The sequence below is a fragment of the Leuciscus leuciscus genome (genome assembly GCF_965113295.1).
Source record: "Leuciscus leuciscus genome assembly, chromosome: 7".
Taxonomy (NCBI): Eukaryota; Metazoa; Chordata; class Actinopteri; order Cypriniformes; family Leuciscidae; genus Leuciscus; species Leuciscus leuciscus.
Genome location: NC_138731.1, coordinates 27,630,018 through 27,644,308, shown reverse-complemented (window position 1 = coordinate 27,644,308; position 14,291 = coordinate 27,630,018).

The window sequence follows — 14,291 nt, the reverse complement described above, 5'->3', positions numbered from 1 at the left end:
TCAAAAGGAGAAGAAAACAATATTGTCTTTCTCAATACTTTATGAACTGTGGAGATGAATTAAGTCTTTTGTTACGTTAACAAAACAGCAGTGCTATTAAAGTTGAAAATAAACTACTCTATTGCAACGCTGATATAACATCTTATTTTTCCAGAGCCAAAACAGCATCAGTCGAATGCAAACGCTTCGCATATACAGTAGGTGATGGAATACCAGGAGCTCCACCGATTTGATATTCGACTTGTGTTTCCCGCGCAGTTTGGGATTATGCCCCATCCAGATCCACTTGGCAGGATGTGTGCCTCAGTTATTAATATTCCACCAGAGCTTAGAGAAAATAAACTCCCTGTCAGAGCGTGTTGCCATAGCATCTGTGGCCGCCACAGAAGTCAAACTTTATTTGGCAGGTCCAAAATGGCTCCGCATGGCTCATTGTTCTCAATGGCTTCATTTTACAAAGAGGCCCCTTTTCAGTAGACGTCAAATTTCCGTTTATTTGCTCTCTACATTAATCATGTCTTTAATGAACAGAGTGTAACTTTTTTGTCTTGTTTTTTGAAAAGAGGAAGAAAGGCCAGCAAAACAGGAAGTTTCTAGCAGGGCATGAGACAAAGAATCAAACATTTTTAGCAAATAAAATATAAAGTGTTGCTTTGGAGTCCCGCTGGTTTTAGCCTATTTTGCACATTTCAAGCATGTCCATTTTCTTCCTGCCTACCCAATTGAGCAATGATAGATTAGGCATATTTGCATAGACTGCAATAAATTGATTTTTATAATCTCGGAAAATGACATTTCCAGGTAGAATCTCCTATTAGTATGAAATTGCAGTTTTGTCCTATACAAAATAATCATAGTTGATATACTCAAAAGGTCAGTAAGAATACCTAAGATTTCTATTTCAAATAAATACTGTTCTTTTTAACTTTCTATTCATCAACGAATCCTTAAAAATGTTATCATGGTTCCCTTAACAACATTAAGCAGCACAACATTGATAAAATAAAATTAAAACACACAAAAAAAACCTTGAACACCAAAACACATTAGACTGATTTCTGAAGGATCGTGTGACATTGAAGACTGGAGTAATTGCTGCTGAAAATTTAACTTTGCCATCACAGGAATAAATTAAATTTTAAAATATATTAAAATAGAAAACAGTCATTTTAAATTGTCATTTTTACTGCATTTTTGATCAAATAAATGATCAAATTGGTGAGCATAAGAAAAAAAATCTTACCAACTCCAAACCTTTGAACAGTAGTGTGCATCCATGCATTATATTTATGCTATGCGTTTATGGTTGTGGCTCTGTGCAGATAACTGGTCCATATTGCATGGTTTTGTTGCTCTTTTCTCTCTTGCATAATACTTCACTCAAAGGTGTGACAACACTATTGCAAATAGTGCAGCAAATTGTGAAACAGTAAAGCAGCAATTTCCATGATTTATTATGTTGCAGTGCATGCTGGGAATTGGGGTCTTCCCCCAGCACAGCATACATCAAATATATATTATGGTCAATTTGTGCTGTTATTGTACAGTAAATTGTGCAATGGTAGACTGGGCTTTTTATATGTACTGTTCCTTTGTTTGAATACTTAGTTTCATTGAATAACAATATATTGTATAATAACATTCATATTTAAAATGTAATTATTTATTACAAGTAATGTATTGTATATTCAAAGAGATCTGCAAAGTAAGCCAAACAGCAGGATGGTGAGAGGAGCTTGAATTAAGGAGGACAAGGATTTCCTAGTGTCTCAGGCAGGCCAAATGTATTGTTCTTTCTACGAGACAGGCTGAAGGAGTCAGGAGCCAAGGAATACACTTTATAGACACAAATACTCGTAAATTGGGAATGTCACCTTAAAGTCAGGGCATTTTTATTATTGTTGGTGGAGCTGCTGAGAGCCTCTGATAGTTTATTCTCTGAGACTCCAGCCGTTCCCAAGTCCAGGAATCCACGGTGTTCCTCTTGCCTGTGTGTGAGGGGATGACAGGGTGCCAGGGGGCACTCACTAGACCTTGGGGTGATTGATGGCTAATGGCTAACCTATCTGCACACAGGACAGGATTATGTTGGCTTTCATTAGAAAGATTGAATTCACTTTTGTCACAAAATTGTTTTGTTTTGTAAAAGGGGATACTTAGAGTGAAGGTATTGTACTAGACAGTTTAATGAATGCTGCTAAATGTGGTGAGAACTGCTTTTCTTGCCAACAGTGATTCTGTGGAAGGTTTGATGTCATTAAAATTTGTGGTCGCTCATTTTTATGATTTGCCCACTTGAATGTTTGACTGACTTTGTTGTGGTTGACTAATTTAATCTGCAAAACCTTTGTTTCTAAAATATAACAATGACACTTCTAATGACATCTGTTATTTACATTTCTATAGAAACAAATGAGTCACTCTAGGCATGAGATAGATAGATAGATAGATAGATAGATAGATAGACAGATAGATAGATAGATAGATAGATAGATAGATAGATAGATAGATAGATAGATAGATAGATAGATAGATAGATAGATAGATAGATAGACAGACAGACAGATAGACAGACAGACATAGATAGAAAAATTCAAAAAAAAAATGTGCACAGGTTTATGGTTCATTCGGTTATCTAAAAAGCAGTATCTATGATTTCCCCTTGCTGCCAAGTGGGATAGGGGCAACAGACAAAGGAAACATTCATATATTCCAATTAGATTTGACACACTTCACTGGCTCCAGTGTGTATGGGGGTCGGAAGGTCCATTTTCTGTCTGTTTTCCATTTTTGTTGGTGTCTGCAAATTAACAGAGAATGAGTGTGTTGCATTTTTATTTTACCTCTTTAATTATCAGTGTTTGAAATGAATGCACACACATACAGCCTTTAATAATTTTTTGTTGTGAAGGAGTCTTGCAAAATACAATTTGCATTATACAAATAAATATAGTATTTGTATAATATTGACCAATGCAAACACATACAAACATGTACTTGGGTATATTAGATGTTTTGAGATACATACATACCACTGGGTGAATTTAATGATCAAAAATACAACTGAAACTAACTTTTTTCTATTTTTGATGTTTTTAAATGAGCTTTTTAACAATTATGTTAAAATAGGTAAATGCTAACTTAAATGCAATCCCAGTAAAATATCGTATTAATCTAATTAATTAGAAATAGAATATAATTAATATTTTGCAAAGCTGAAATGATTTGTAAATGTGTGTCTCTAAAGTTGTTCATACATGAAAGGTTTTACATTGTAGATGCCATCAATGCATTTATACATTTATACTTATACTGTGTGTTATTAAATGTACATGTGCTAGAACCACTTTACATATGAATACCTGTGAATACTAATGAGATCAGTAACTGACTCCCCAACACCCATCTAAACATTTTTTTTTTTTTGCTAACAAGCGACCATGGCAAGTTTAATTTGAAGGCAGTTGATGTAGAGATCATACCCCCATCTCTAGTTCAGATCGCGTTCCCTGAGCCCTGCAGTTAACGTGGCGGTGTTTCTCAAAACAGTAACTCAAACCTTTTTTTGTGCTGTAGGCAGCCTCGCTTCAAATAAGGTAGACCACAGACCAGTGCTGTCAACTCCACACAGGTTTGTCAAATGTCAGCCAAGCCACGGTGCCGTTTTCAAAGGGACCACAGCTAAAATTATATGTCAGATGAGAAGTCTTAAAACTGTTGACGAAACAAAATGAGGAGAAGAGGCTGATTTGGTCCGGACTGTTTTATTTTTCAGTCCTGTTTTGGGAAGCCTCCCTCAAATACCTGTGGAGGCTGAAGATGAGGGACTAACTACAAAACCTCGACTGCTCAGCGGACTGAATTTTAGACAATTGATTGTGTTTTATGTCAAGAGGTACCGATTTCAAGACCGCAGCTGTGCATAAACTATTTAGTGGAAATGTCAACTTAACTACTTTCCATCATTTTTCTCGTGAAACATATCCGTGTGCCTAATCAAATGGCAAGGTCTATGAATGATGCCATTTTTCAAAGTGACAAGTGTATGTAGTCCTCTCCAATCATATCATGTTATGTGACATTATTTTACAGTGAAATGACATTTGGAAACAAAATTCAAAAACACTGAGCGTGACATTGATCAATTAATGTGCGATGAGGTTCACAAAATGTATTAGAACAAGACTATGACACATTCCTGAATTTGACAACTTACAAGCAGTGCAGTGGTCGTTTGACATGTTGCAAAAACAGCCGGAGGAGTACAAATTAGTGGCCATACTGTGTTCATGGACTGAAACCTCAGTCACATATACAGTGGGTTGAGAAAACAAATGGATGTCCAGAGCAGCCAACCAAAAGTGTGGTAAAGATTGGTTGGTCTGAGGACTGCGCTGTCGTGGAGAAAGTTCAAACCTCAGTGCTTTCACATTCTCAACAACCCATAGTGTGGCATGACCCCATCCACCGCCCCGTTCCCTACTGTATCAACACACTGCTTGACTGTATACTCATGGCTCAGGAGGCCATGGAATTATCAAAATTAGTACTAACTACTGGATTCTGTATCAAGCACATTCTCCACAGCCCTTGAGCAAATAAAGGCCTTAATATCTTTTTCTTGGAAAGGGTTTCTCCTTTTGTCTGCTGACGCCAGGAAGCTTTTCGCAACAGGGTGAGTGAAGCAGGAATATGAGGTCACAGGGCCTGCGTGTATGGGTGTGACTGGTAGGAGGCATCAGAGGCTCGCTATCGCATTCCCTGTGAGAGGTCCTTGCGTTCCAGGATTGAGGCTGAGGTCTGGCACATGGATGCTCAGTTAATTTTACTCTCCATGCTTATTTCACTTGGCAGGCAGTCTGAGGATCTTAAATGCGATTGCTGACCATGATGGTTAGCATCCTTTGACCGCTGTTTTTAAGTGAGTTTTCAAGTGTTCTATCAACCTGATCATTTGAGTGGTGAATATCAGGCAAGCGGTTTCAAGGCGGTTAAGATGCATATCCAGGGTCATGCTGTTTTAAGAAGAGTCACACAATTGATTTATATTTGTGTCACTTTTGCTTGGACTGTATGCTAACTGCTAACATAGTAAGTTATTTTTAAAACATCGGATGGATGGATGGATGGATGGATGGATGGATATTATTTATACAATAAATATTGTAAATATGATCTACAATATTTATTCAAACTAGGCTATTAAGTGGATTAGAGCTAAATGTTACAACATCTGTGGAACTGATTTTGGTGTCACAACATAAACCAATGCACAGACACACATGTCCTCAGATGAGCTTGTAATTCCATGGATAAATGCTTTTAAAAAGCTAAGTTATATATTTAATTATTTCCCTTCACTATCTGCAGGACGCTTACAGTAATCTGATTATATCTTCAGCATGTGAGCGGTTTTTCAGGACCATACATTGCTTTCTGCCTATCACCCTTCAAACATAATGCAGGTACAGTACTGTACATTGGAAAAACACGTCCAGTTGTATCTGAGAGCGGAGAGGACCCTGGTAAATCCCTACCTCTGGGTCTGTCCTCACAGGCTCCACTGATCTGTGGCACTGCTATTGCATATGAGATCAGGCATGTTGAGACCATTGTGTATCCCTGAACAGATGCCTTTCTTCCGGGCTTGGTACCGAGGGAACACATTTTTGTTGTCACAATTTCTGAGGCGCAAAAAGGTTAAAACAAGCCATAATTCCATGTAATGCCTCCAAATGCCACAAATCTGGAATAGCACATCTATTTGGCAGATGTTGGAACAAAGTGATACAGAAAAAAGGCATAGGGAAAATGTGGGAAAGCATATTTCTTTCATTTGGTAGCTTTAGATGGAGAATTGCTCTGTAGTGATATGTTAAAGTGAAAAAACAACACATTATGGTATTTTAAAAGAGTGAAGTCTGCACATGATTATATATTTCTGTGAATTAAGAACCTTTCATATATTAACAACAAAGAAAATCATGTCTATTTAAAACACTGATGAAAGGGAAGACGATATACATGTCTCGATAAAAACATCAGCCCTAAGAGAAATCAAGCATTTTAGTCATCTGTTAATGACCTTGTTGCTCTGGAAGAATAATAGCATCGCATCTCAGACATTTCTGTAACAAAGACAACGATCATCACCATTGAGTGAAAAGAGTGGAAAGTGATCCATGAACTGGAAAGCTCCCTCAGCACTGTTAAATTAAATGAGTTTAAACTTTTATGAAAGAGAGACACCAAATTATAGCTCAAATACTTCCATCGACAACATATAATTTAAAATTCACCAAGGAGATGTCTCTGCTGCCAAAGAGTGTGGTTTTCTTTTGAATGTTTTTTGCATATGACAGGCTGCAATTATTCAATCCCAGTAAAATGTCACTGATGTTTTTAAACAGACATGTGCCTCTCACCTCAATTAATCAGTCCGGCTCATTTTCTAGAGTTTTTACCACGTTCATTCAGGTTGTTTTGAGTTACATTTGAAGAGAGGAGCCTTGAAAATGCTTCAAAAAACTAAATAATGGAACAATAATCATATCAAATTTGTGGTGAGACGCTGCCAATGTAGAGGGTATACTTACTTCAGCCTGAAGTAATTCAAAACTCTTCCAGTTCATTGGTGGATTCATTAAAGAGTCATTTCACCTAAACAGGAATTGTGAAGCATTTTCCAGAAAGCTGGTCAACTGATCATTTTGAGGTTCATAGATACATCTTTGTGGTTCAAGGAGTTTCTGGATTCATCATGCTCTCCTTTGATTTCAGATGGTGTCAAAATGTAAACCACAAATGAAAACTCTGCAATATGTGGTGTAGTAGTGCACTATACTATAATGTAGCTGTGTAATATTCCGGGTTCAGTACAAGTTAAGCTCAATAGACCGTATTTGTGGTATAATGTTGATTAAATCGAAAAATAATTTTCCATTTGTCCATCAATGTCTTAAAAACAACGTTTACAGTGAGGCAAAAATGTGAATGAGACCAATCCATTAATGCTAAAATATTCACTTTTTCAATAATCATGACACCCTGGATATGACAGGTGGTTTGGAAATTTGATGTATGGATGGATGGATGTTTAATAGAATAGCCATTAACCACAACATGATTTTAGTGGGAAAATGTGTTAAGTTAAATCCAATTTAACAACTTTGTCACCATGGCTAAGCCCTAAAATGACCATAAAATGACAAGAAAAGCTTCACAGCTGAAATAATTAATTTATTTTCTTTCTTTCTTTTTGCACAAGAATTATGTAAGTGCTTTTATAAAATGATTAATTTCACCTATCTGATTTTAACTGATACATTTTGCCCCCTTTATTTCCATTTAAAGTGCCTAACTGTAACCTCATTTTTTCTTTTCTTTTTATAACAAGGGACAAAAAAATTAAATAAAAAATCATGTGGTAATCAACATTATGCCACAAATGCTGTCAGTTGAGCTCAACTTGTATTGAACCTGGAAAATTCTAACAGCAGGGAATGCACATCAACTGCACTAGACAAATGATTCTGGATGGGGGTGAATGGATGAGGTTGTCAGAAGCTGAGCATTTTGTCTATGAAATGGAACTTCTGATCTGCTTCAGTCTAAATACATTTTAAATTCACTGCTGGAAGCCAAGACTGGGATCATAGGTTAAACTAGGCACAGAAAGGTGGGGGACTGTAAGTGGGCATCCATTATCTAAGAGCTGCATAAATACTGAGGTTTAAATGTTGAATTATGCTTCCAAAGCCCAGATTAAACTAGCCCTCAGTATAAATGGGATTTTGGGAGTTCGGTCCACTTAGCTCATGTCCATAGTGAATTTTACCTTGTTGTGATTTGCAGGGGGTGGGGGATTTGTCCAAATATGGACAAATCCAACCGTTGGGTTTAAAAATGTAATTAAAAATGTAATTTAATTAAAAAAAAACAAGACGCGAGTCACCTAAACAAGTGTCGCATCTGTATTTTTGAGTGATGGAAACAGCTGGTGTCTTGCATAAAATAAATGATTTTATTAGTAAATATTGGCCTACTAAATCTAAATTATGTTGTTAAATGTGTCCTAAGATTTGTTTGTGGGCAGGTTATGGAGTCAGTCACTGCATATTTCGGCTATGAGTGAGATGCAGGCCGGCAGTTTGATTGTGTGGAGTATTTTACAAAAGTTTAAAAGTTTAAAGTTAATCTATAAGCACTAATTCATTAATGAAAGTTATTTTTTATTATATATAAAAATGAATTAATAAAATCAACCCATTATGCTGGGTTAAATAACCCAATTTGCTGGGTAAAATTAGCCCAACATGTGTTCTGTCCTAGCTTTACCCAGCCCTTTAGGTGACGATACACGGCAACTTTTTTGAGCAATGTTGCCGAGCGATGTTGCTTGGGCACTTTCCCATTGAGAATGGGCAACAAATTTCCATCTGGATACTTTAGATCGGTCGTGGGCACTGTGTCTCACCTGGTTGCCCGTTAATAGCAAAATTTCTCAAAAAGTTGCCCCGTGTATCATCACCTTCACTCTTTACAGATAGTCCAGCATGCTTTCCTCCCCTTTTAAATTCATAGATCTCACTGACTGCTTGCAATTGGCAGCATTAACCTTGTCTCTTGAGCTGTATGAGTCTTGCGGTGGACTTCCTCTCAACTGAACTTTTAATCGAATGGAATCTGATTGGTTGTGGTTGTCCTGAAGTTTTGAATGACAAAACCAAAATCCTTGCCTCAGGATTAGAATCATCATCCCTTCAGAGTGCTGACTATGATATCAAAGCAGTGAGTGATGACAGGATGCCTTCTGAGACAGAAAGGGCATTGGAAAACACATGGCCTCTTTTATGTTCCAGGCGTAGATATTTATTTAAACTAGCAGATTTTTCTTTTCTTCTTCTTCTTTTTTTGTTACATTTAAACTTTTTAAAACTGGGAAACTTTTTTATCATGCCTTCTTTTATTATGCTGTTGAATGCTTGAATCTGATTGGTTGACGAACGTTCTAAGGTGTGCAATTACTTTCAGGGAAACTCACGGCTAAACTAGTTCCAGGCAGGTCTTTCCCGCATTACAGTTCCATATAACTTTGCCAAATGATTTCAGTTATTTCAAAGGTCCTTGTAGCCCACAACAGCAAAGCAAGCAAATAAACATAGTAAACAATAGGATAAAAATAACACATTATTTCCTTTTTATTATGTACAGAAAGCACATACTCTGTTTCTCCCTCTCTCTCCTACTCAAACACAAAAACATTACGGACACACACTCGCACAGAAACATATTCTATATTTATATATATAATATTGTAAAAAATAATTTAAAAAACTGTGGCATTTCCAGCATTGAAAGTTATCTAACACAGAGCATCATTTGAGATGTGGTGGAATTTTCTGTTAGTTCAAAAAAAAAAAAAAAAATCCTGTGATGCATGTACTGTAAATCCATTGTTAGTAGACAAATAAAATATAGAGAGCGTGAAGAGTGTTTTAGAGTTACTGTAAGCCCACAGGGCCAGTTTATTTTATTAATTTATTAGGAACCATATTTTTGAGTGAATTGTATTCCTCTTACTATGGGTTGATTCATTCCTAATCTGAAAAATATATTGGCACACCTTCATGAAGATCTACAATACGAAGACCTCCTTGCTTAGATAACCCTGACGATTGGGTCACACTGCACTCGGGTCACAGATGAGGAGGTCACACTGAACTCTACACGAGATTAAGGGAGAAAAAAGCATTTTTATCCATGGTTGTCTTGACCGCCTGTTCAATTTCAGCAGGACACGTCTGGCCCCAGCTCATCGACAGCAATATGCCCAGTACATCTGTATCAGCATACTAAACACTTCTTGTATCTGACCGGATTAGTTCAGATGTTCACAGGGACAAGAGCCCCGTGCTCTGGAACTGCCGACACAGGTGGCGTCCTGCTCTCAATCCCGTCCTAAAACGGCTTTACAGCTGCCTGTCAGAAATAAAAAAAGAGGAGGCAAAAACATCTGTCCGGAGATTGCTTTTTTAAGACTGATTAATGAAAATAAAGCTGCTCCACCAAATCCACTACCTTGTCTGAGTAGTATTTCCAAGTTAAATGTCCATGTGGTGAGATAAAAAAAAAGTCAGGAGTGAAGAGGTCTTGTAAGCCTGGGCTAAATCCTCGGCCTGCTGGCTTAATGTGTGGCTGTCTGCTGTTATAAGGTGTATTAGAGGTCATGTAAATGCTGTATATCGGTGCTTTTTCAGTGTTTTCAATGTTGATGTGTTGTTGCTATTGTCATTGTTTTTCGTTGAGAACATGACCAATTCGTCTTTATTTGCAGAAACATGGCCCACTATGTTTGGTATAATGTATTGTTGATGATCGACGCGCTTAAACAACGGTCTCTCACACACACATGAAAGTATGTTGAACATCATTACATTTATTTAACACTTACCTAAACTGGTATTAAAGTAAGAAAAATATGACATTAAAAAAGTTATTTACAATCTTTGCATGGTGGAATTTAATTATCGTTGAATTGCCCCTGAATGCAGTAAAACGGAATGCACTACATAAAAAAAAAACTAAAAAAACTTGGGATTCAAAATTTCTGAAGATCAAAAATAATCGTGATTATTTTATTTTGTAAGTATGTTTGCAGTTTTTAAATGGCTGCTACTTTAAAAAAAAATTAAAATCATCATGGTTTAGGGTTTTTTCTAACTTCGTAAGCCAGCTGTTCTCTCTCAGGTCCTCTGTACAAGAAGGCCATCAGGTTGTTTCTGGTTTATTCATCATTGATTCTCTGGAGAGTTATTTTAATGTTCCGAGTTCTCCTTAAGAGAACATGCTGGACCATGGACCTCCACAGGTGGGAAATGAATTAGAGGAAGTAGAGTTCATTGTGCAGTGCATACAGTTTTGATTCCAGCTGAGAGCTCTTTGTATGTGGTCACTAATGGCTGCTGAGAGCCCCTCACTCGTTGGAGGTGTTGATACAAAGGCCATATCAGGCATGAGAATAATCACAGTTTGCTCATGCACTTACTGGGAACTGCATTCTTCACACATGCGTTTCACAGCACACTCAAAACAGAGCTCATGCTACAAAGCAGTGCATATATATTTAAATTGACTGATGAAAATCATAAAGTCTTCACAATGTTACAAAATATGTTTTTCTCTTCTTTTGAACTTTCTATTCATCAATAAATCCTGACAAAATGTATCACAGTTTCTACAGAAATATTAAGCAGCACAACTATTTTCAACATTGATAATAATAATAAATGTTTCTTGAGCAGCAAATCCAGCATATTAGAATGATTTCTGAAGGATCATGTGACACTGAAGACTGGAGTAATTGATGCTGAAAATTAACCTTTGGCATCACAGGAATAAATTACATTTTAAATTGTATTCAAATTTAAAGCAGTTCTTTTTAAATTGTATTAATATTTCATAATATTATGTTTTTTCCTGTATTTTTGATCAATAAATAACATAACATAAACATATATTCTTACTGACCCCAAACCTTTGAATTGTAGTACAGACATTTAAAGCAGTTTTTTTAATCATTGACAACCCTATTTAAAATGTCTCAGAGTGTCAGTATAAATTAAAAATTATATGCCATGTTGTAGCATGACTGTTGAATCTTCAACAAATATGACAAAAAATGTAGTCTGGGTTCATCAATTTTCCCTTTATGCTCCTGACAACATTACTTTTTATTACTTCCCAATATGCTGTTTGGGAAAATATAGCAAATAGTGAATAGATGTGTTAAGATGGTCAGCGTGATTAGCCTGTATTACTTCTCTTCTAAAACTGACAAATCCGCCGTAATCCGTCATCCAAGATAACATGCGGAAAAGTTGAAGGACACGTTGCCAGAGAGAAATTACCAATATTTCTACTTAAAGAAGCACTCTGGGACTTTTGGATGTGTGTGCTTAACTGGCTGGCCCATCATTTCTGATTACACTAAAAGCATCTGACACATGCTAATTATATTCAATTTATCAACATTTGTTTGATTAGTAATGACATGGGTGTCACGAGTGGCATGTATTCTCATGATGTGTTCACTGTCTTGTCCAAATTGGCTGTTTTTTATTTTACCCTGCAGAAAAGCTTCCTGTAACGAACTAGCCGGCCCTTAACGCTTCCTCATTTGTGTATCACTGATGTTAGCGCAGTCAGCTTGAGATGTCAGGCAACTGGAAAAAGAACACAGTGCTTAGAGCACTTATCTGGGGTGAAGTGAAATGACATGGTCTCCAAGTGAAGCATGGGATAATTTCAAGTCGCTAACAGCATAGAGTCCAGTAATGTACTGGAGAACTTCTAATTCGTTGACATCCCCCAGTCTACAGAAGAGCACGTTGGTTGTTTCTCACAAGGATTAGGCCGATAGTTGGTTCGTCGGTTCAACATTGTTGTGATAGTGGAATCCGACCAGGTGGACTCACGGGGGCATGTTGCTTTTCTCTAATCCGCGTGTAAAACGGAAGTGTAAATGTTCTGCTTTGTTTAGAGTCACTAAGGCATACGCTCAGGGAAAATCCAGCGTGTTTCCCATTTTAATACCTACCTCCATGAGGGTAACCAATCCCAGATGTGCTGCAGCACAAAATACATTTTCACTCTCTTTAAAACCTCTTTTTTTCCCCTCCCTTCTGACTCAGGGGGTCAATGACTTGAGTTTCAGCTGTAGTGGTAGCTAAATATAGATTTATTGAGAGTCACTAAATGACTTGTTTTTAAAGCATTTGTCAATGCGGTCCTTAAGAGAACAAATATTTATGCATTTTTAAATGGGGATACGTCCGGGAGAGTGGCGTCGCTCTTCCTGGGGCTGATGTGAGAATGCAGTTCACCGCGTGTCAGGTTTTAGTAAATCAAGATAATTGGTCATTTAAAAACAGGGAGACAGTAAGTGTGAGAGAAAGAAGACCCTAATGGAGGCCTGGTCCATCAGCGTCTTTTGCTGTAATAATAGACAAGGCAAGAACAATAATTTCAAAAGGGTGAAAAGGAGGCGGTGGTCCTCCTGTTTGAGAGGCCGCTGTACACAAACCAGCGTATCGCAAACTCTGTGAGAAAGTACGGGCTGGGTTGGAGGGGTAGGAACGTGTGAATCTATAGTGTGTTATGATAGCTCTGTACAGGGCCCCCAGAGCAATGTCCTCTCCACGTTTTGGATCACCTAGGGGGTCCTTGCATCCTGTTCTTCTCCAGCAGGGAGAGGTGGGAAGTTCCCCCGACAGGAAGTGGGCCTGTCAGATCTGCAGATTGTGAGGGCTTTGAGAAAGTTCGGGGTGTTTGGCTTGCCCCGTGCTTTCCCAGGGAGAAGAGCCTCAGGAAGAACTCATGAGACGGGGATTTAGGCCTGTTTCCTTTTTAGATGTTCCTCGTGTTTTAGAGTATCTTTTCCTTACTGATTGGATGAATCTGTGCCCTGTAACAGGGCTGTCACTGTGTTCTTGTTATTGTTTTGTCTCCTGAAATGTGTTTTGAACAGAACTTATCTTTAGTAATGCTTTTTTATCCCTTTTTACTGCCATACTTATATTTGACTTTATATTAAGCAATGTGACTTTATATCTGCCAGTTTGACTATATATCTCACAATAAGACTATATTTTGCAGTTGCTACTTTATTTCTTAAAATTGCAACTTTAGATTTTAAAATTTGACTTTATATCTTGCAATATGACTATTGCGCAGTTGCAAGTTTATTTCTCATAATTATGACTCATAATCTTGACTATTTCTTAAATTGTTGTTGGACTTAATGTATCACAATCTGACTAATATCTCACAATTTTACTTTGTATCTCGCCATATGACTTTATATTGTGCAGTCGCAACTTTGTGACTTTTGTGACTGTATGTCTTAAAAATGGAATATTTCTTTAATATTCTTTAATAAACTTTATATTTCACAGTTTGACTTAATATCTCACAATGTCTATTATTTACTACATTAAGGAAGAATATACAGTATGTACATTTATAGGGTGATGAAAATCATTGTTGAAGCCTATTTATTCATAAACTTGGAGTCATATACATAGATATGAAATTATATAAATAAATATAAATTGTATTTACAGACAAAATAAGTTTTTTAAGACAATAAATGCATATTGAACGATAACATAAATATGCCACTTTTGTTGTTCTTTTTTCCCCCATTTATTTTGCTTATTCATGTGTATACATATATAATGTATGTAGACAGAGCCTATACTAATACAAAATGTTCCATTATCAGCACTGAA